We start from the raw sequence: 20,612 nt of genomic DNA on the forward strand, positions 1-20,612 counted from the left end.
GGAGGAGGAGGAGAGTGGGTGCTGGTGAGGACGCATCTCCACTGCACATAGAGGCACTTAGTGTTGAAGATCTTAGACTGCTCTTGACAGTGGGGTCCCCTCCTCTGACCTCACTAATGTTACCCCTTGCTATTCTGAACTCTAGAGAGAGGCCTAGGCTGCCTCTGCTGTCTGTAGCTCATCTGCTGCCCAAGGGATGTCCAGAGCCCCAGAGTTGGTCTTAGGCTCTGCTTGTCTCTGGTATCTTTGGCATCACAAGAACTTGAAGTCTGGAAGGAAGTACTTCCCAAATCTGACCCTGTTAATCTCTCCTGGAAATCCCTGGGGAAAACAGTCAGCTCAGAGGCAAGTTTTTCCCAGAGGAACAGTTTCTGTAGAGAGAGGCCGAGACAGGAGACCCTATCACCTGGAAAGTTCCAGCTCTAGCCATGCCACAGTGGTCTGTAACTTTGAGAACACCCTGAAAAATTGCAGACTCTCATTTCCTAGCCAATAACCTAGGGTGATAGCTTTTACCTGTAAGCAAATGTGAGAATTGAGACTAAAGTGTCCCTCACTGGGCCAAGCATGGAGTAGGCTCTCTGGCTAAAGGCACCTTCCTCCTTTCCGGCAAACCCTTTGGCCCACCCCGCTGAGAGGTGTCCTTCCAGATATGCCATTGTATCTCTGGAAAAATGGAAGCCCAGCTTAGTTAAGGCCTCTGGTTTGGCTAGCGTCAGGACCCAGAAATACTTGTCAAGTCTGGGCGGTTCACCTGGGTGGGGAGGAGGTGAGAAGCTGCCGGACTCTGGTGGGACTTTGCCAGCATCCCCTGCAGGGAGATGTGGCCCTGGGGACAGCAGCAGGTGCAGAAGGACTCCAGGGAAGGTGGTCACCAGCCATGGTCGTCCGCCTCCAATGGCTCCCTATCCCCTAGAGGTGGTGTGATGTGTGTGTCTCCTCTCCCAGAGGTAGACTCACCAGAACAAGGGTGTCAGGCAAGACTCAAGGATCAGGACCGGTGGAATCTCAGCAAGGGCGGGGTAGTCATGGGCCTCAATGCCTTAGCAAGCTAGAAGGGCAAGGGAAAGACACAAACCCGGCTGGCAAGTCGGTCCAGCGGACCGAGGATCTGGACTAGGCTGGGGGCGGGACCGGCAGGCTCCCTGCCCCTTCCCCGCCCTCCGGTTCCCGGAGTGTCACGTGGGGCGGGCGGAAGCGCCAGGCGAGGTGGGTGCGCCCGGAGCGCTGCGGCGAGTTGGCAGCGGCTTCGTGTGACAGACGGTTCCGGGACCCCAGGTTCCCCGAGTGGAGTTCTCTTCGCTCAAAACAGGTCAGTTAGGTTGCTGGGGCCTCCCAGTCGTCAGCTGTGGCTTGCACTGCCCCCGTTCTTCAGAAGGGAATGGTGAGGCCCGGAGCACTTTCCCCGGGGTCATCTGGTGCGTTCTCCTGCCTGGGAATAGAGTGAGATGGGGCCACCTCCGGAGGTGGATGTGTCCGGCCAGGTCCAGAGGGACAGGGAGGGCGAGCTGGTTGACACGGCTTGCAGCCGGCAGCTCTTCTCCTTGCGGGCTTGCAGGCTGAAGGCTGCGGAGCCAGACGCGTCCGGTGGCGTTGGTTTTTCCCACCTGAGAACTGAAGGCTCCCACCGGGTAGACCGCGGACACGCCTTACAGCCTCGCCAAGCTATAGGACTTTAGCCCTGGACCTGGGGCGTTGGTAACCTTGGGCAGGCTACTTCCGTCCTCTGTACCTCGATTCTTCACCAGTTAATGGGGGCACAGTTTCTCTAGAGCCTACCTGGCCCAGTTGCAGGGAAAGCAGGGGTGTGATCGTTGAATGGGGTCAGGCTAGGAGTGGGTGGATGGGCTTAGAGCAGGGTTGCCGTGCAGCTGGGTCGGCGGGATGGGTGTTTGGTCTCAGATCTCCATGGGTAGGTTTGGTTGCTGGGTGATTAGGACACAGCACAGTAGGCTTCTGTCCTGTTTCCCCTAAATCCAGTGTCCTGGGGAACCTTCCCTAATGCCCATAGACTGAGCTTGGGAGGTAAGGATTTGACTGCTGCTGGGTCCCAGGGACCCTGATACTTGGAGAGCAGCGAATGCCGTGCTAGGGGAAGAAACTCAGCAGAACCAGAGACAGGTATGGACAGGTGCAGACCTGGGGAGGAGAGGATGCCTGGAGTGAGCTTTGGTAGTTAAGTGACTGTTTGCAAAAACTGACTGCAGGGTGAGAGCAAGAGCTTGTGGCGAGGAAGGGATTCCTCTTGATGAAAGGCGAGGAGGTGGGTGTGGCTGCGAGGGGCGGGAGGGAAGGGAAGGGTTTGCTAAGAACTAATCCTTGCGACTCCGGGTTGGAGTTTATTTGGACCCTGGCCCGGGTCCTGCTCCCCAGTGGAATAGGGTACAAGTGAGATGTCCCAGGTAGGCTACTGATGTCTGTGAGGTGGAAGGAAGTGTTTCCAATGCTCTCAGGTTTCATTTAGACATTCAGGCCCCCATCCCTTGGGGTCAGCCTTTTTACAGAGGTGTGTCTGTCTTACGAGTTTGCTCCTCATCCAAATCCCATGTTCTCTGAGATTTCAGGGTTCAGATGTAGCCTGCCGGCCTGGTTTTCCATTCTGGGTATGGCAAGACTTAGGAAGGGTTGCCTTAGATGTCTTTGAAGATGACTACATTGTAAGACCAGCTAGGGATCTGGCGTCTGGACTTCTAGTACTGCCACCAAGTTCTGTGTGACTTTGACACTCTCCACCCTTTTCAGAGCCACCTCTCCACGTCCTAGGGGTGGGATGACAAGCCTGGCTCCCTGTTCCAAGGACAACTGCTAAAGCAAGAGTCAGGCCAGTGTGAATCTGCCTAGAGTCCTGGAGGAAGGGGCTCAGAGAACTGACATAGCAAGGATACCGGCCTAGGCCTCTGCCTGAGGGAGGGAGGGAGTCTCTCCCATTCTCTAGGGCTTCTTCCCCACTCCACTCTCCCTTGACTAAGCTCAAAGCCAGCCGCCAATACCCAAACAAGTGGCCTCTGTTCCTAGAGGAGGGGGAAGGGAAGCAGGCCCTGGGCTCCAGGCCCGCCTGTCCAGCACTGACCCTGCCTCCCCCTTTTGCTCTGGGTTTTAACTCTTGGAAGCCTGGACTGGGTACTGGGCTGTTTGAGGCTGGTACCTCTTGCTCCTACAACTGACCCATCTGTCTGTCTTGCTTCAGATTTCCGAGGAACTGACAGGATGTCCTCAGAGCAGTGTATATGTGGGGTACGGCTGCTGCCAATTCCTCTCGGCTCTTTCCAAGTCCATGAGGCCAGACTCAGACCCCCCCAGAGACAGAATGAGGGGTCTCTGCCAAGAATGACCACCAGGTATCTGAAGGTATCTGACAGTGAGGACAGGAAGTCCCAGAGTCCTCTCCATGCATATATATATTCTCCTCAGAGCTCAGATTTACAGCTGACTCAAACGAACCCCCCTCCTCAGCCAAGCCCCTAGACCTGTACATTCCAACTGGGACTCTGGGAAGGACAGACCCTACCCCAGGAGACAAATGTCCCTTAGATGACAATTCAGGTATGCTATGGGGCCACACTTCAGGGCTCCTCATCTACAGCTTTCTCATGAAATACCTGTCTTTCTTTGGGTCATAAGTCAGAAAGAAAAACTGTTCTATAATTAAGATTTCTGAGGCAGGTGTGGTGGTGCACACCTTTAATCCTAGCACTCAGGAAGCAGAGGCAGGCAGATCTCTGAGCTCAAGGCCAGTCTTGGCTAAGTAGTGAGTTCCAGGACAGCCAGGGCTACATAGAGAAACCTTGTCTTGAAAAAAACAAACAAAAAGTGTTCTAGATCACTAGGGTAAAGTAGCTGGGAAGGGATATGGAATTAAGTGACTAATTCAATAACATTAATACTTCATCCAGGGCAACAAATGGTTATTAAGATAGGCATAGCAGCAGTAGAAGCTGCTTTCTTGTCCATTCCCATTTTATAGGAGTGCAGAGTGAGGCCGAGAGGCAAGGTGATTTTCTAGGCCATCCATTTCTTAGAATGGCGGGATCGCTGCATTCTCACTGCTCACAGTGAGATCCTTGAGCACAGGGAGATTTCTGCAGACAGCAGATTCAAACCCTACCCTGGATTCCTCATTGCAATAACTGGCAGATTGGAGGGCTGCCAGGTCCCTGACGTTGGTGTTGAGCAGGCATGCCTGCAGTTATTACACTTACTGGCCTAGTGTCATTGTCTTGGCTACCCCCACAACCCCAGAGGCCCAGTCCTAGGAAGGGCACCTCCTGGAGAGTTAATTTCCTGCCTGTCCCCCTGACTTTCCCTACCCTATGCTGCTGCTAAAGAAGGCAACGTCTGTAGATGGTCAGCACCTGAAGAGACAGAACTGGGGCAGAGGTCCAGGCTAGGGCTCTGTGTGTGTTCTCTCCCCTGCCTGGGGCCTACTAGGGTCTCTGAAACCCTGATCTTCCTGCAGAGGCTGCCCACTACCTTGTCACAGGGCTTGAGTCTGTGTCGATAAACTAGGAACCAGTCCTCTTAGGTGCCCCGGTATCTCTGCCATGTAGAGTGTTAGTGACTGAGCAAACCTGGGAGAGTTTCTCAGTGTCTAGAGACCACCTGAGGTCAGGTGTGTGGCCTCAGTGGGCCAGGGAAGGTACAGGGAATAGAGATCCATTTTGGACCCTCTCTCTGTGTGTCTAATCTTCCTCTCCCTCCGGGCCGTCCCTCTGACATCACCTTAGGGTAGATGGCAGGAGCTGTCACATCTGGAGTCTTGCCTGGCCCCACATCCTTTGGCAGTATACGAATATGTGAATGAGTCCCCAGATCAGGACAGTTGAAAGCTGAACCGCTCTTGCTCTCTAGCCCCCTGGTGCCAGGGTCTCCCCCTCCTCCCCCCGGCATTGGTCTATCCAGACATTCTTTTCTTTCGTTCTCTTCCCAGCCCCCCCCCCCCCGCCCCGCCCCATCTCATGAGCGGGCAGCTCTAGACCTAAGCTGAAGACATAGAAATGGTCTAGGTCTTAGGGTGACTCTGCTGAAAGGGTGGCCTCTCCCATCTCTTCCCTCTCTCCCTCATCCATGTTAGCTGCCTGGTAAGAGTCTGAGTGAGTCTGTCCTTAACAGCTTTAGAGAGTTGAGGGGCCGGTTTGCTATGCAGTTGTTCCCAACTTTTAAGTTCCCAAAAGCTGAGATACCAGGGGACTACAAAGCTTGGGTTTGGGGTGGGTCACCTGGAATTGACGCTAAACCTTCTGCCACACTGTGGCCACAATGAGGTATACAGAATGTTGTGGGTTATTCAGTGGCTCTGACTCCCTCCTGGCCTCCAGGCTTGTGTGACCACACGTGCCTGCTGCTTCCCGTTCTTGAAATTCACAGTACCAGCCCTAGGGCCTGGTGATAGCACGCAGCCTAGGAGGCCTGTGATAGAGGGCTTTGGAGGTGGGGCTTCTTCAGGGGTGGGGCCACTGACTACACTCATGGAAGAGAAGCCCCATGAACACAGGGTGCAGATGAGGGGAACCCGAATTAGGGGCTAGAAGGATCGTAGAGCCAGGTCAAGGTGGCTCTGTGGACATCGGAAACAGTATGAAGGGTGGCTCAGCAGACTCAGGTGGTGGCCAGAGGCCTGAGTCAGACTGAGGAGACATGCATGGTGTCATGCCTTTGGGTACAGGAAGCTGGGTCTTGGCCAGTGGGCTTTGGGTTTTTACCACACCAGTTGGGGCCTGCCCCTGTAGAAGGAGACCTGTACCTTATAGTATATAGACTTTCCCAGAAGACCCTCTGGCTGGCAAGCTCCTTGGTGGGAGTTGGGGTACACTCTGTCATTGGGCTTAGCATTTAGTGTTCCAGGGGCTGAGGCAGGTGGAGCCCTGCTCTATATCCATGATGTGTGAGCCCGACTAGACTCACAGCCCCCTGACTTTAGCGACCTGCAGTGGGCTGCCCTGTAGTTTTGTAACTAAGATGCCAGTCCTGACAGGAAGAAAGGGGAGCCCTCCCTGAAGGACAGAGCTGGGAGGGTCCTGCTTGCTTAGTGAAGGGTTGCCTGGGTGTCAGCTGATAGTCTCCCTCCCCATCAGAGCGAAGCTGAGCTGCGCCCCCCACCGCCTCTTCCTCTGCTCTAAAGATGACCCATTGAGCCTAGGGACATCCAGGGACCGGACCAGGACACACATTTACCTATCTGTACTACTTGTGGCCTGAAAAACCCATATTTTTGGGTCTGGAGAGATAGTGCAATGATTTAAAGCTCTGGTTGCTCTTCCAGAGGATCCAAGTTCGATTCCCAGTACCTCCAAGGTGGCTTTGCCACTGTCTGTAATTCTAGTTCCAGGGAATTTGTTGTTCTCTTTCTAGTCTCTGAGTGGTACACAGACATACATTTAAGCAAAACACAGATAACATAAAATAAAATGAAAATAAAAGCCTCATTTAGGACTAGGGATGTAACTCATTTGGTAGAGTGTTTGTCCAGCATGCTCTAGACTCTGGGTTCAATTCCCAGGACAGCAAAACCAGTATGGTAAGATTTCTGTAATTCCAGCCCTTGGTAGGTGGAGGCAGGAGAATCACAATTTTAAGGTTGGGATGAAGAGATGGATCAGTGGGTAAAACACTTGTCTTGTAAGTGGGAGGACCAGATTTTGTATCACCAGGACCCTGGACGGTGACACATTCACCTGTAATTCCTGTCCTCCCACGGGAAGATGGGAGGCAAAGACGGAAGAATCCAGAAGCTTGAGGGCTGGCAGAGAGCAGCCAGGGACCCTTTCTCCAACAAGATGGATGGGATGAAGAGCGGCATCCGAGGTTGACCTCTGACCTCCACACATGTGCCATGGCGTGCGTGCCTACACTCAAAACACAAGCATGCACCCTGCATACGGAAAGAAGTTGAAGGTCATCATCAGCTACATAGGTAGTTTGAGAATCCCTGCCCCGCCCCCTTATTTCTCAGTGCCGCTCAGCCCACTTGCAGGGCTTTGCTCCAGTATTTCTAATGTCACCTGAAGGGAGTCAGAAAGCTCTGGCTGTGGGCTTGCTGAGTCCTGCTCCTGCCCTGCCCTGCGGCCCTGGATAGGCTGTTGTTCTCTCAGAGTCTCTTCTGGAACCCGGGAGAGTTGGGAAAGGTGCTGCCTGGTGTGTTAGGAGCAGGTGGTCGTGGTCTGGGGAGTGCTGGGAACTTAGTGCAGGAGGTAGAACTCTGGCAGGCACCAGCAGAATGTGGTGGGAAGGTCTCTGTCCTTCTGTGTGACCTGGGTTCCTGTGGTCCATGCCCATCCAGCTAGGAGCTTTTACTGGGGGCCACCTTTGAGACATAGGGGAATTGGAGCCTGGCCCTGTCTGGGTTGGGTGAGAGAGAGCTGTGTAAACCCAGGTCTGGGAGGAAACGTGGCTGTCAGGGAACAGCAGTAAAGGAAATGAGGGCTGGGGTCTGAGTCGCCTACGCAGTGGGTGACTGTGGAGGGTGGGGGCAAGGCAAGTGACGAGGGTGCTGGGCTCATATTCGGGAGCCAGGTGTTGGCTACTGTTAGGACCTGTTAGGCTGTGGGCAGCAAAAGTGGTGTGAGCCAGCATCTCTCCTGTGTGTGGGCTCCCCAGCAGGAAGTGGCTGGGCAGCTCCACTTGGGAAGACAGGTTGGGACAGCTACAGAGGCTCCAGGGGACCCCAGAACCTTATGTCTGAGAAATTCCTAGACGTGGACTTCACAGCTGCCTTACCCAGCTCTCCTCTCTGCCATCTCACCAGGTGGCTCCTGTTCTTAGCCCAGCCATCTGTAGATCCTGCCCTGCCCACGCTGTCCCAGCGCTGGGTTTGTGTGTGCTGTGTCTTCATTCTGAGGCTGAGGGAGGTGATTGCTAAAGACCAAACACTGTGGGGGGGACCAAACAAACAAAAACCCAAAATCCCCTCTTTCTGCCTGCCACTGCCGCTCCCCCCCCCCCAAAAAAAAAGGGAAAAAAAATGCATAGTACAGAAAACAAGGAAGCAGTCTCAGAGTGGCTGTGAATTCCCGGGGCCAGAGAGATGACTCAATTGGTCAAGTACCTGGTAAGTTGGGATCTCCAGCATGTAAAAGGCTGGTACCCCGGCACTGGGTAGATAGAAAGACCCTCTCTCAGAAAATGAGGGGCAGTGACTGAGGAAGACACTTGGTGCAACTCCGGCCTCCACATGCACACATCAAATGTGACAGACCCATTCTGTCTCTGAGTGCTCTATTACTCTGTCCCTCCGGCTCTGTCACTCACCATTGTCTGGACAGTACAGATCAATGTCTTTTTATTTACTTTAATTTTTTGGGTTTTCCTGGCTGTCCTGGAACTCAGATCCCACGCCGTTGCATGTACACCACTGCCCAGCTACAGGTGAGTGCCTTCAAGGCCTTGCACAGCCTGCACACACTCTCTTTCTCTTTCCTTCCTGCCCTTCCTGTGTCCTCCTTTGGCCTGTCCATTTTCACATACATTATCTGTTCTGAGGAGATCAGAGCAGGGAAGAGGGCCTGGAGAGATGACTCAGTATTTAAGAGCACTGACTGCTCTTCCAAAGGACCTAAGTTCAATTCCTACCACCCACATGGTAGCTAACAACTGTCTGTAACTCCAAGATCTGCTGACACCCTCACACAGACATACATGCAGGCAAAACACCATAAAATAAAAACAAATAAATTATGAAGAGTAGACAGAGGGGCCTGGGAAGCCCTTGACTCAGATTCTGACTTTTGTGTCTCCTTGAGTAAGTTAATTCACCTCCCTGAGGCTCAGTTTACTCATCTGTAAAGTGGGTTACACTACCTGCTTTCTAGGGGGCGAGGGTTGTGGGTAGGACATGCAGCGTGGTGGGGGGTTGCTTGTTGGACAGTGTGCACTCCAGTTTTGGATGCTCTGTGAAGGAAGACTGATGTAGGGTAGGAAGGATAGGACTTCACCCCACCTCCCACCCTCACCAGCCCTGCCCACCACCTAACCCTCTGATCTTCTCCAGTATGTCAGCTTTCACTTTCGGGAGCCTCTCTGTTCCAGGAGAACTTCTAAGAAAACGGCAGGTCTGGGTCTCTATTTCCTGGGGTCACCAGTTCTGGGTACAGAGAGCCAGAGTCCCTCCTCATGGGCGGGTGCTTGTGTTGCCCAGCTCTCCCCTCCCTGACCAGTCGTTGCTGGTGGTCAGCCTCCAGGGTACATGTTGTAGATCCTACTACGTAAGTGTGGATGACCCTGATCTGTCCCCTCCTGCTGCCTGTGATCTTGTGGTCATCTCTATGCCCGTCCTCCCTCCTGTGGTCAGTGGCTTCCTGTTTCTACCCCATTTAGTCTCTCGGTCCCCTGGTGGGGGTGCAGCAGTCACAGGAGGATCTATCTTCCTGGAATCGTGCTGTGGCACCTTGGGCCACACCTTGCTCAGTACCTGCACTTGTAGGGGCAGGAAGCCCCAATCCCAAGGAAAGGTCTGCTATAACGGGTGGGGAGGGGCTAGGCCAGTGCTCAGCTGCCCAGTGTTAGCATGGGGGCAGCCTTGGGTGTGTGCTAATGGGGAAGGCTGAAACCCAGGGACTGGGGAGCAGAAAAAGGGGCAGTTAGGAGACCAGCTCTGCCTGGTATCCTGTTGGTCCAGTGGGCTCTGGGCTATGCTGTGGGAGTGGAGCAGTGGAGGGGGAGGGAGGCAGGGGCAGAGACATGATAGGGTCCAGCCAAGGGCTGTGGCTATGGCTCTGATAGAGGCCTTACCTAGTAGGTAGCAAAAGCTCAAAGGCCTGGGAAAATATTGAGGGGAGCATGAATGAGAAACCTACCCGTAGGGAATGACTAGGAATAGGAGTGAGCCCATTTAGGGGTCCATGTGGGGTCGGAGAGGAACATTTTGTAGCACTTTGTCACACAGCTAAAACTAAAACTTCCAGCTTTCTGCATTTGCAAGTGAGTTATACCTCCCCTGTGTGACCTCCTTCTAGGGTGGGGCTTGGGCATGGGGCTCTGGTTTGAGGTTTGAGCCTGAGATGGGTCACATGATGTCTTAGGGGACAAACCAAGGGTCCCTAGAGTCTGCTAATGGGTTTGCTAATGGGTCTCTGTGCTTCCTTGTGGAGACTTAGCAGGCCCAACCTCACTGTGCAAGATGGGGCAGGAGGGGATGTGAATCTCCGTTAGGCCAGAGGGCCCAGGATAGTAGCAAGTTCATATATGGCAGTTCCGCTAGCAGGGTGTGGTGGCTCACTTCTGTAATTCCAGTACTCAGGAGGAATTACAGGTTTGAGATCAATCTGGCAAATATCAAATTCCAGGCAAGCCAGAGTTGCTTATAAGAAGATCTGTCTCAAAATAACAAGAACAAATATTTTAAAAAAAGAAAAGAAAATCAAGTCTGACTGTGTTATAGTTAAAATCGTGAAGGACGAGGTTACGTTGTATTTGGTACTGAGAACAAGCTGCCATGACTCTCACCTTTTGTTTTTTACTTTAAATTTTATTTATTTATTATGATGTGTGTGTGTGTGTGTGTGTGTGTGTGTGTGTGTGTGTGTGTGTGTGTGATGATCCATGGGGGAGTTACAGACACCTCAGGGTCGTGCGGTTCTTTCCTTCCACCTTCACAAGAGTTCTAGGAATGAAACTTGCGTCAGCAGGCTTCGCTGGAGAAGCTCCTTTGCCTGTTGTCTGAGCCATCTTGCCTAGCAGTGCTGGGATTACAGACACATGCCCACACTTACCTTTATGTGGGTTCTGGGGATTCGAACTCATGCGACACTTATGTGATAAGTGCTTTACCTGCTGAGCCATCTCCTCAGCCTTCTTTGTTTTTGAGACTGGATGCTAGCTCAAGCTGGCCTCCGACTCTTAGTTCTCCTGACTCAGTTTACCGCTGTGCCCAGTCACAAATTCAGTTCTAGTGATTTAAAATACACAAATCACAGTTGGGGATGTAGCTCCTTTGCTAGAATATTTGCCCACCATGCTTGACGTCCTGGGTGTCTTCAGCTTTCTGTAAACTGGGCATGGTGGTGGATTGAGACAGGATTTGAAGTTCAAAGCCACATAATGAATTTGAGGCCAGCCTAGGATACATGAAACCTGCCTCAGGAAAGAAAAGAAGCATGCCATCTCCCTCTTGCCTTCTGCTAAAAGGGAATCGAACCAAGACTCCAGTGTGCCAGGCAGTAAGTGCTCTACCGCTGACTTCACCCCCAGTCCCGTTCTAATGGTAGAAGCAGTAACACAGTTTTAAAACCTTTTAATAATGCAGACATGAGATTTATAGAAGAAAGTCTTTCAAGATGGTGATGGGAAGGTGAGGCTGTAGCTCAGTAGCTCGGTGGTAGAGCATTTGCCTAGCGTGTGCAAGTGCCTGGGTTAAAACCCCAGCAGTACACACATGTACGTATATGCAGTTAGTTATGGTCAGGGATTGTCCGCTGCCCTCTTGTCATTAGCTTGATGCTATAAGAAGGTTGTAAAAATGTAGAGCCTTTCGCCAGAACCTTCATGTACTGTCCGAGGATTCCTGGGGGAGGGCATGGGGAAAGCCGGGAGGGAAAGGACCAATTCCCAGCCTGTCCTACATCCACCAAGCACGTCGGCGGTCCTGGGGGAAGAGGCACCCTTTGTGTAAGGGCCCCACCTGGTTTAGGGTTTAAGGGGAGCAGCGGGGAGCTGGGGAGTTCTGTGTGTGTTGGAGCGTGGAGTACCTGAGGTATAGGCCCGTGGTGGGGTGGAAGTGAGTTCCTTGTAGCAGAGGTGTCTGGGACAAAACTCCTCAGAGGACATGCTTGGAGTTGGGGTGACAGACCCATTGGTGGCCCAGGAACCTAAGAATATGAGGTATTGTGCATCTGTACTAGAACCCGGCCACAGGCCCAAACACCAAGTCCAGTCAGGACCAGTCATGGCCTTAGGACTGGGGACAGGAAGTGACTGCCGTAACTGTGGAGGATTGAGCAGAAGATGAAAGCCTGGCCTATGTTCCATATGTGCATGAGGTGGCACATCACAGCCATCTAGGTTCCCAGCTCTGGCAGGGACAGAGACCTTCACTCCATAGAGGGCAAACTGTAGCCTAGGATGGGATATCCACAGGGTTTAGGGCAGGCGGCAGAGCAAGGCTGGGGTTAGGCTTGCAATTAGAATTGCCTTGCATCCAAGGCGGGGATGGGGGCCAAGCTGGGAGCCCCTGGGAGACACAGTCACACTCAAGATCCCCAGAAAACAGGCCTCAGACCAGATGGATTGACAAAATGTTCTTGGAGCCCTGGAGAGTCAGCAGAGCAGACACAGCTGGGAGGAGCCCAGGAAGCCATAGTGGCCCTCATGAGGCCTGCGCACCATAGCCTGCAGTGCCTGAGAGGTAGGAAATAACTTTTTGGTTCAGGGGTCCATTTTGCTGTTCCTCCCTTCACCCCCCCCCCCCCCGCCCTTGCTGCCTTGGCTCAGAGAGAGTTAGCTTGGCACGTTTGCGGGTTACTTCTGCACCCTCTGAACTGGGAGCCCAGCCCCCACCCAGTTCCTCATAGCTACAGGAAGTATCTCCAAAGCTTCTTGCCTGCTAGTGGAAGCTCACAGTCCTACAGACACCCCGGCGAGCAGCTGGTGCCTAGGACGGTGGCTGTGCCATAGGTATTACCTGGTTACTGGCCCAGGCGTGGGTGGGGTAGGTGTTGGGCATGTCAGGGTTTTACAGAAGAGAAGTTTGCAGAACTGTTGGGCAGTTGTGTGGGGTTCTGGGGCAGTTGTGTGGGGTTCTGGGGCAGTTGTGTGGGGTTCTGGGGCAGTTGTGTGGACTTGAGTTGTTGATATGAGTGTGGGTCCTATAGGCAGAAGGCAGCTCTGCCCAGTAGCTGCTGGGTGAGGGGCAGGCGTTAGGCCCTAGGGAGCTAAGGAGGCAGGCACAGGCATACTGTGGGGTGCTGTGGGGTGCGGTTTGTAGATCCAGGTGAGTGTGTGGCTGTGGTTCCTATGGAGACAGAACTGAAGGGCATCTTGAGGGCTGGACATTGGGGGTCCCTGTTCACCTGAATGGTTCGGGGAACCTGAGTCTTGGGGCAAGGGTGGGACTGCAGAGGGGAGGGAGGGAAGGAGAGCTAGTGCTGCAGATAGGCCTGTGACTGCCTTACCTTTGGCTTCTCTCCAGGGCTTGGTCTTACCTTGAGCCTGGAGCAGAGTCCTATATAAGTCCTATATAAGGGAACTTGGTCACCGGCCTCCAGAGCTCGGAGTGGGAGGAGCCAGGACCTTTAAGGTTGCTTGACTGCCTGAGTCACTTGCAAATCAGAATGCAAAGAAGACAAGGGGAGGCCTCCAGAGAGGGGCACACCCACGGGGCCAGCAGGTTTGCACCTCTGGGGTGCCTCTCTTCCTTCCTCACTAGACTGTCTCATCTCCAGTGTACTTGGGCCTTTTCTGTGTGATCCCTGGGCCTTGCACATTTAGTTCCCTTCGCCCGGTTGTCCGGACAGTGTCCTTCCGTCTCCACCCGGCCAGGCGCAGGGTAGGAGGGCTTTGGAAGCCTTCCTGCTTGTTTCACAGAGCCTATGTGGGCTACAGCAGGGGACTTGGGTAAGTGTCCTCCTTACTCATGTGACATGGGGAGCTAAGCGGACAGAGATGGGAATCTGGGAGGGGCTGTGCTGACAGTGACTCTTGGCAGAGGAAGGGAAGTCAAGGTTGTCGGCTGCCTTACAGGACTGTCTTACTGGGCTGCCTTACTGGTGCCTTACTGGGCTGTCTTACTGGGCTGCCTTACTGGTGCCTTACTGGGCTGTCTTACTGGGCTGCCTTACTGGTGCCTTACAGGACTGTCTTACAGGGCTGTCTTACTGGGCTGCCTTACAGGGCTGTCTTACTGGGCTGCCTTACTGGTGCCTTACAGGGCTGTCTTACTGGACTGTCTTACTGGGCTGCCTTGCTGGTGTCTTACTGGGCTGTCTTACAGGGCTGTCTTACTGGGCTGTCTTACTGGGCTGCCTTACTGGGCTGCCTTGCTGGTGTCTTACTGGGCTGTCTTACAGGGCTGTCTTACTGGACTGTCTTACTGGGCTGCCTTGCTGGTGTCTTACTGGTGCCTTACAGGGCTGTCTTATAGGGCTGTCTTACTGGGCTGCCTTACTGGGCTGCCTTGCTGGGTTGAAGTTGGTGTCACTAGTCAATAGTGGGTAGGCACACCAAGCTTGAGATGTTGAGCCGGGTCAGGAATGGACAGTGAGTTCAAACTCACTGGGATTGAGCTGATAAGGTCACTAAAAGGGTGAAAGCTTTGGCTCCAGCAAGAAGGAGTCAAGCCAGATCTGAGGAAGGACTGGCTGGCAAGGATCAAAGATTTCAGACGATTCTTTCTTCTGAAATGGAACTAAATTTCCTGAGCTCTACTATGGATGGTGGGTTTGGGCCATCACAGAAGCCCAAAAGAGGCGAGATTCAGGCGGACCCTCACAGAGCAATCAAGGAGAGCAGACGGAAGCATAGTGGCCAAGGGGCAGTTTTGGAGGACTTACTGGAGGAGGTGGTCTGGAGAGGGGTCAGGGTGGTTGATTTACTTGTTGTCAGCTGACTACTTTGGGGCCCCCCTATTTCAGGCTTGGGCTGATGTAGGAAATGACACAGGAGTTGTGGATGGGACTGGAGCTTGAGGTATGTCACTGAGCATTTGGGCAAGTCACTTCCTCTCTGTGGTGTCTGTTTCTTCATCCATAGTGGCAGGGCCCAATTGCAGCAAATGGCAGGCTTGAGGAGCCCCCAGGGCACAGAGAGCCCCAGTAACTGTGGCAGGTGGCAGGTCTAGTAAGCCATACTGAAAGGAAGAGCAGAAATGGGATGGGGGAGGCTGTGCAAACCTGGGTGGAGGGGTGGTGTGGACCCTCACCTGTGGCTGCACTACTGTTATGCAGTGATGCATCCCCTCATCAGGGTCACTGGTCCCCAGAGAGTGACTGCAGAGCAGGGAGGGCTGGGCGCTAAATCGCTCTACCGTAGAGGCGTGTGAAAACCCAATCAGGCGGTGATGGCGCAGGGCTTTAATCCCAGCACTTGGGACGCAGAGACAGGCAGATCTCTGTGAGTTTGAACCCATCCTGGTCTACAAAGCGAATTTCAGAACAGTTAAGCCAAGAAACCCTGTCTCAAAAAAAACAAAAAACAAAAACAAAACAAGAGTGAAAACCCATGTCAAAAATCCGTGATGAACAAAACATAAAATACCATGATTTTCAGTAAAAAAAAAAAAAAAAAAAAAAGGATGGTGTTACTAGCGATTAACTCAGACTTCTGTCATTGACAGCCACCTCTGGGAAGCTACTCTGACCTTGCCTGGTGAGGGCCCCAGGCTGTGGTTCCTAGGTGGCAGTATCCTGGAGGCTTCTGGGTTGTGCTTCCAGCTTCTCGAGTAGCACTGTCCCCAAGGCTTGTCAGCACCCAGTCCCCAGGTCTCTGACCTTGACCAGTGCCCTTTAGTGCTGGAATAGGAACTTGAGAGAGGCCAGACTCATCTCAGGGAGAGCAGTGGGTTCCTGTTTCCCAGCCTTAGCCTACCCAGCAATGAGTTAGGACCATTACCATTCCTCAGTCAGCTGACCTCGACAGGTACTCCTTTATACCAGACCTTTGCTTTGGCAGCATGGCTAAGAGAAGGGTGGAGAGCCTGGCCAAGAGTGGAGAGCATGGCTAAGAGTAGGGAGCATGGCCGAGAGTGGGGAGCACGGCCGAGAGTGGGGAGCACAACTGAGAATGGGGAGCACGGCCGAGAGTGGGGAGCACGGCCGAGAGTGGGGAGCACGGCCGAGAGTGGGGAGCACAACTGAGAATGGGGAGCACGGCCGAGAGTGGGGAGCACGGCCGAGAGTGGGGAGCACAACTGAGAATGGGGAGCATGGCCGAGAATGGTAAGCACAACTGAGAGTGGGGAGCACAGCCGAGAGTGGGGAGCACAGCCAAGAGTGGGGAGTTGCTTTGCCCAATAGACAGTGCAAGAATTGGTTGGGAATATGGTTCCATGGTTAAAATGGTTGCTGTACAAGGCCAATAACTTGAATCAAGATCTGCAGAACCCAGGTAAAAAGCTGGCCACGCGGGTTGGTTCCTGCTCTGCCCCCATCTGACGGCCTGAATTCAGGTTGCACACAGTGGAAGGAGAGAACAGACTCTTGGAAGTTGTTCTCTGAGTATGTACGTGCACATGCTAAGGTGTGCGTGTGCGCACAAACACAGCAAACAAGTCTGGATGGAGTAGTGCATGTGTGTATGCTGCCCTGCTCCACCAGAGGTGGGAGGGAGAGACAGGAGATTCTCCAGAAGTTTGTGGAGAGTGGCAGAAGCAGTCTAAGCTGCTAGCCTGGTCCACAGTGGGGAACAAGGAGATGTAAGGACACACGCCCAGGGCTGATCTCTGAGCTCAGCACATGCATCATGGCATGTGTGTGCACATGCTCACACGTCACACACATGCATGAGTGCAAGAGTAGGCATATTGGCACACTTTCGTCATCCCAGCATTCAGGAGCCTCAGTGGCATGTGCAAGGCCCTGGGTTTGATTTATGAGCAGTGGATTTTAACATTTGCCGACATGTATATGCATGCATTACTTGTGTGCCTGGTACCAGAGGAGACCAGAAGAGGGCACTGAGTTCCCTGAAACCGGAGCTGGCAGGTATTGTGAACCCTGTTTGGGTGCTGAAAACTGCACCCAGGTCTTCTGCAAGGGCAGCAGGTGCTCTAACAGCTGAGTCATTTGTCTTGCCCGTTTTTAAATTTTTAAATATCATCATCATCGTCATCACCACAGTCAGGTTGTTCTGTAGCCCAGGCTGACTTCAAACTCACTGTGGACCCAAAGTCAGTGAATTCTTAATCCTCCTGCCTCTACATACCATGTGCTAGGATTCTAGGTGTGTGCTACCATTCCTGGCTTCACGTTGCTTTAGTGGCATTTTAAACCTAAATATCCCCAATATTATTATTCATCATGCAATCAGTAAAAAGACAGCGAGGTATTTTATATATTTTTTTCACTTTCTTCAGAATTTATGTCAGAATTCAGCGCTCCTCGTTTAGGAGCCACGTTTCAGTTGTTCAAAGCCATGTGTGGCTGTGCCAGCTGCTGTACTGGACAGGGTGGGCCTGGATTTGCGACCTGTTGAGACTGCTCCTTCATTAGTCTTTTTTCCTTAAAAATCTCTGGAGAGTTATTAGGGGGTTATTTGTGCCTTACAGGTCATGGAAAGAATAAATGAATTAAAGTGAAGAGACACTAGGCATGTGTAGTCCTTGCTGTCCTGGAACTCACTCTGTAGGTCAAGCTGACCTCTGCCTCCTGAGTGCTGGGATTATAGATGTGTGCCACCACCATCCTGCACAGCCATTCAAGCCAACACTTCCCCCAGAGTTCCAGTTAATGAACAGTTGTTTAGAGGCTGGAGGGGTGGCTCGCAGTTAAGAGCACTGGCTGTTCTTCCAGAGGATCTGAATCCAGGCACCCACATATAGACTCACAAGTGTCTATGACTCCAGTCTCAGGAGATCTCCTCTTCCCTCCTTCGGCACTGCATACATGCGTGTGAAATACCTATACACATAAAATCTTTAATATTTTGTCTTAAAAATGTTCACTTTAAAATCCCGTCCCCAGGGAGACAGCTGTCTGTAAAGCGCCGCGGAAGCCTGAGGACCTGGGTTCCATTCCTGCTCACCTAGCAAGCTGGGTGTGGTGCTGTACGCTTGGGGGCGGGGCACAGTGCAGGAGGATGACCCCTGACCTCCACACACAGCACGCTGTGGCACCAGCACCCTCACAGACCGTGTGCTTGCAGAAACACCCACAGAAACCACATTCCCATAAAGTGCCCTGTTTTTTGCTTGTTTAGATTTTGTGGAAGGTGTTACTTTGATTTTTGAGACAGGGTCAGCTCCATAGCCCAGGCTAGCCTGATACTTGCTTTGTTGTCTAAGGTGGCCCTCTATTCACGGCAGTTCTCTTGCCTAAGCCTACCAAGTACTGGAATTCAGATGGGCACCCCCACCCCTGGCTCCGTGTCCCTGCTTTAACTCTGTTCTAAGCAGTGGCCATACATAAATGGTCCCGAGTGCTCCCAAAGCCATTGTGAGGACCCCAGCAGTTACTAAGACCCTACCCTGACTTTGCTCTGGGCCCCAGCGAGGGGTCTGTACATTCCATTGTGTTCACAACCACCCTCATAGAGCCTGGGCCTTCGGAGGCTAGCCTGGTCTCTCTTCCCTTGGGAATCCCCTATGGGCTCATTGTCCTCGTCTTTCTAGTCTCATGTCTGTGCCCCAGCTGTGCCTTACCTCTGTCTCAGCCTGTTCCGTGGTCCTCAGATTAGTGGAGAGAGTCTCGTGTTCCTATGTCCCCAGCTCTCCTGTCAGGAAAGCATCTCGTCCAAGGAGCGCATCCTACCTGCTTATCTCTCTCCCTGGTGCAGTCTCCCTGTAGGAGTCCTCCCTCCTGAACCTCCTTCACCTTCTTCTGGGTCTGACTCCATGACCAGTGTCCTGATGCCCTGGAGCCTCCCCTCTGCCTGCTCCGTCTCTCTTCACCCCTCCTGTCTCTGTTGTTTGCTCCTCCCTTCTATTCCTCTGCCTTTCCCTGTCGTCCTCCCCCTACCATCACTTGCCTCATGGATTTTCTCCACACCTCTCTCCATGCAGCACCATGAGGAGCCCTTGGGAATAGGAACAACCTCTCTGGAGGCCCCGGGTGTACTTGGTGGCAGGTAAGTGGGGAGCTGGGATCCTGAGGTGGGAGTTTCACGGAGCCTGAGACCTGGGGTTTTATATTCTGTTTTGGGGAGCTGGGATTGTGGGCAGAAGATGAAACCCGAGAACTTGGAAACGCCTCCATGAGAGGCTCTGAGAGGAGAGGCCCGGGCCCCAGGCTGGTTTTCTGGGTGCCAAGTGATTGGTATTTCCTCCTTGCTTGTTGAGTTTTGGTCTCTTTCCCATTCCTACACATTCTGGTGCCCCCAGCATGTGTATGGTGGTCAGAGGACACCTTGCAAGAGTCTGTCTTGCCTTCCACCCTAGTGATTGAACTCAGCATCTTTATACTCTGTGCCCCACATTCTCTTGAAATAGAATTCGTTTTGTGGGGTTTGTGACACAAAAGAAGGATCTAGAAGGATCCTGTCTCTCCAGATGCCATTTATCCCCTAATGTAGCTTCTTGTTTATCTACTCAGATGTGTGTTCATGTTTCTTAGCCCAGATGTTTATATAATATTGCTCTGCACCTTGCCTTTATGACTGAACATATTTTGCTTGTTTGTTTGTTTTTCAAGACAGGGTTTCTCTGTGTAGCCCTGGCTGTCCTGGAACTGCTCTGTAGACCAGGCTGGCCTCAAACTCAGAGATTCGCCTGTCTCTACCTCCTGAGTGCTGGAATTAAAGGCATGCACCACCACCGCCCGTCCTTGTGCTACACCCCAGCTGTTGAATATACATCTTTAACATCAGTTTATATAAACTGTAGAGCCTAGTCTATTTTCAGTTTGGAAATTGCTTTCAGTTCAACCCTGGAAGACTTTACTTCTTTATACTGTTATATGATTGAGGGCCATTGTACCCAAGAACTCTAAATGTCTCTCTGTTGAATGACTGGTCTTCTAAAACTCACATAAAACATTAGGTGGTTAGGGCAGAGGCAGAGGCAGGCAGATCTCTGAGTTCGAGGCCAGCCTGGTCTACAAGAGCTAGTTCCAGGACAGGCTCTAGAAACTACAGGGAAACCCTGCCTCGAAAAGAAAAAAAAGAAAAAAAAAAACATTAGGTGACAGAATACATAAGGTGAATCTTCTTCATCCTCACCAAGCTAGTTTTCCAGGGAAGCTAAAGTTTTGTGTTCAAGGCCATTCTAGGATTCAGAGAGGGGCCTGAGCAATATATGTGCAAGGCTATATGTTTTGTGAATTTTTCAAAAATGACATTACTGTTTTCTTTCTTTCTTTCTTTCTTTCTTTCTTTCTTTCTTTCTTTCTTTCTTTCTTTTTAGGTTTTTCAAGACAGGGTTTCACTGTAGCTTTGGAGTAGCTCTTGTAGACCAGGCTGGCCTCGAACTCACAGAGATCTGCCTGCCTCTGCCTCCTGAGTGCTGGGATTAAAAGGCGTGCACCACCACCGCCCGGAGACATTCTTGTTTTCTTATTCCCCAAAAGATCATCCAAATGACACAAGCCCTATGAGCTGGCCCTGTTTCCTCATGCCTCCTCAGCCCTTAACTTCCTTCATTTGAGGTGTTCTCTGGTGTGGCCTTGTCTCCTGTCTCTCTGGAGATGCATCTAAGCATTTAGCCAAGTCAACACACTCATCCCGGCATTTAACTTGCCGTTACTGTTGTTGGTTTTTCTTGTTTGTAGAAGGCAGGATGTTATAATCTTGTTCTGGACATTTTCCTGCTCATGTAACAAGGTCATTCATGCCAGTGTAGAAGGATCTTCCTCCTTTCCGTAACTACTATGTATTCTATCGCATGACTACCCCCATAATTGAGTCATCCATTTCCCAGCTGACGGACATTTTGGTTCTTTCCATTTTCTGTATTTTACGGTTTGGTAGCTGATAACCATTTATAGATGCTGCTTTGGATGGGTGCCAGTAACACTGCAGGGTAAATGCCTGTATTTGTG

The 20,612-nt window shown here is 52.2% G+C and overlaps 1 protein-coding gene across 1 annotated transcript in view; it reads left to right on the forward strand.

Annotated features, from left to right (window-relative positions):
- The first annotated feature begins 35 nt into the window (after positions 1-35).
- Arap1 (ArfGAP with RhoGAP domain, ankyrin repeat and PH domain 1) overlaps positions 36-20,612 on the forward strand; it is a 60,955-nt gene continuing 40,378 nt past the window's right edge. The window contains exons 1-2 of the mRNA XM_038321429.1: positions 36-1,312; positions 18,641-18,705. The gene's annotated coding sequence lies outside the window, so the exon portion shown is untranslated. The remainder of the gene's footprint in view (positions 1,313-18,640; positions 18,706-20,612) is intronic.

Source organism: Arvicola amphibius, chromosome 1, assembly GCF_903992535.2.
Source record: "Arvicola amphibius chromosome 1, mArvAmp1.2, whole genome shotgun sequence".
NCBI lineage: Eukaryota > Metazoa > Chordata > Mammalia > Rodentia > Cricetidae > Arvicola > Arvicola amphibius.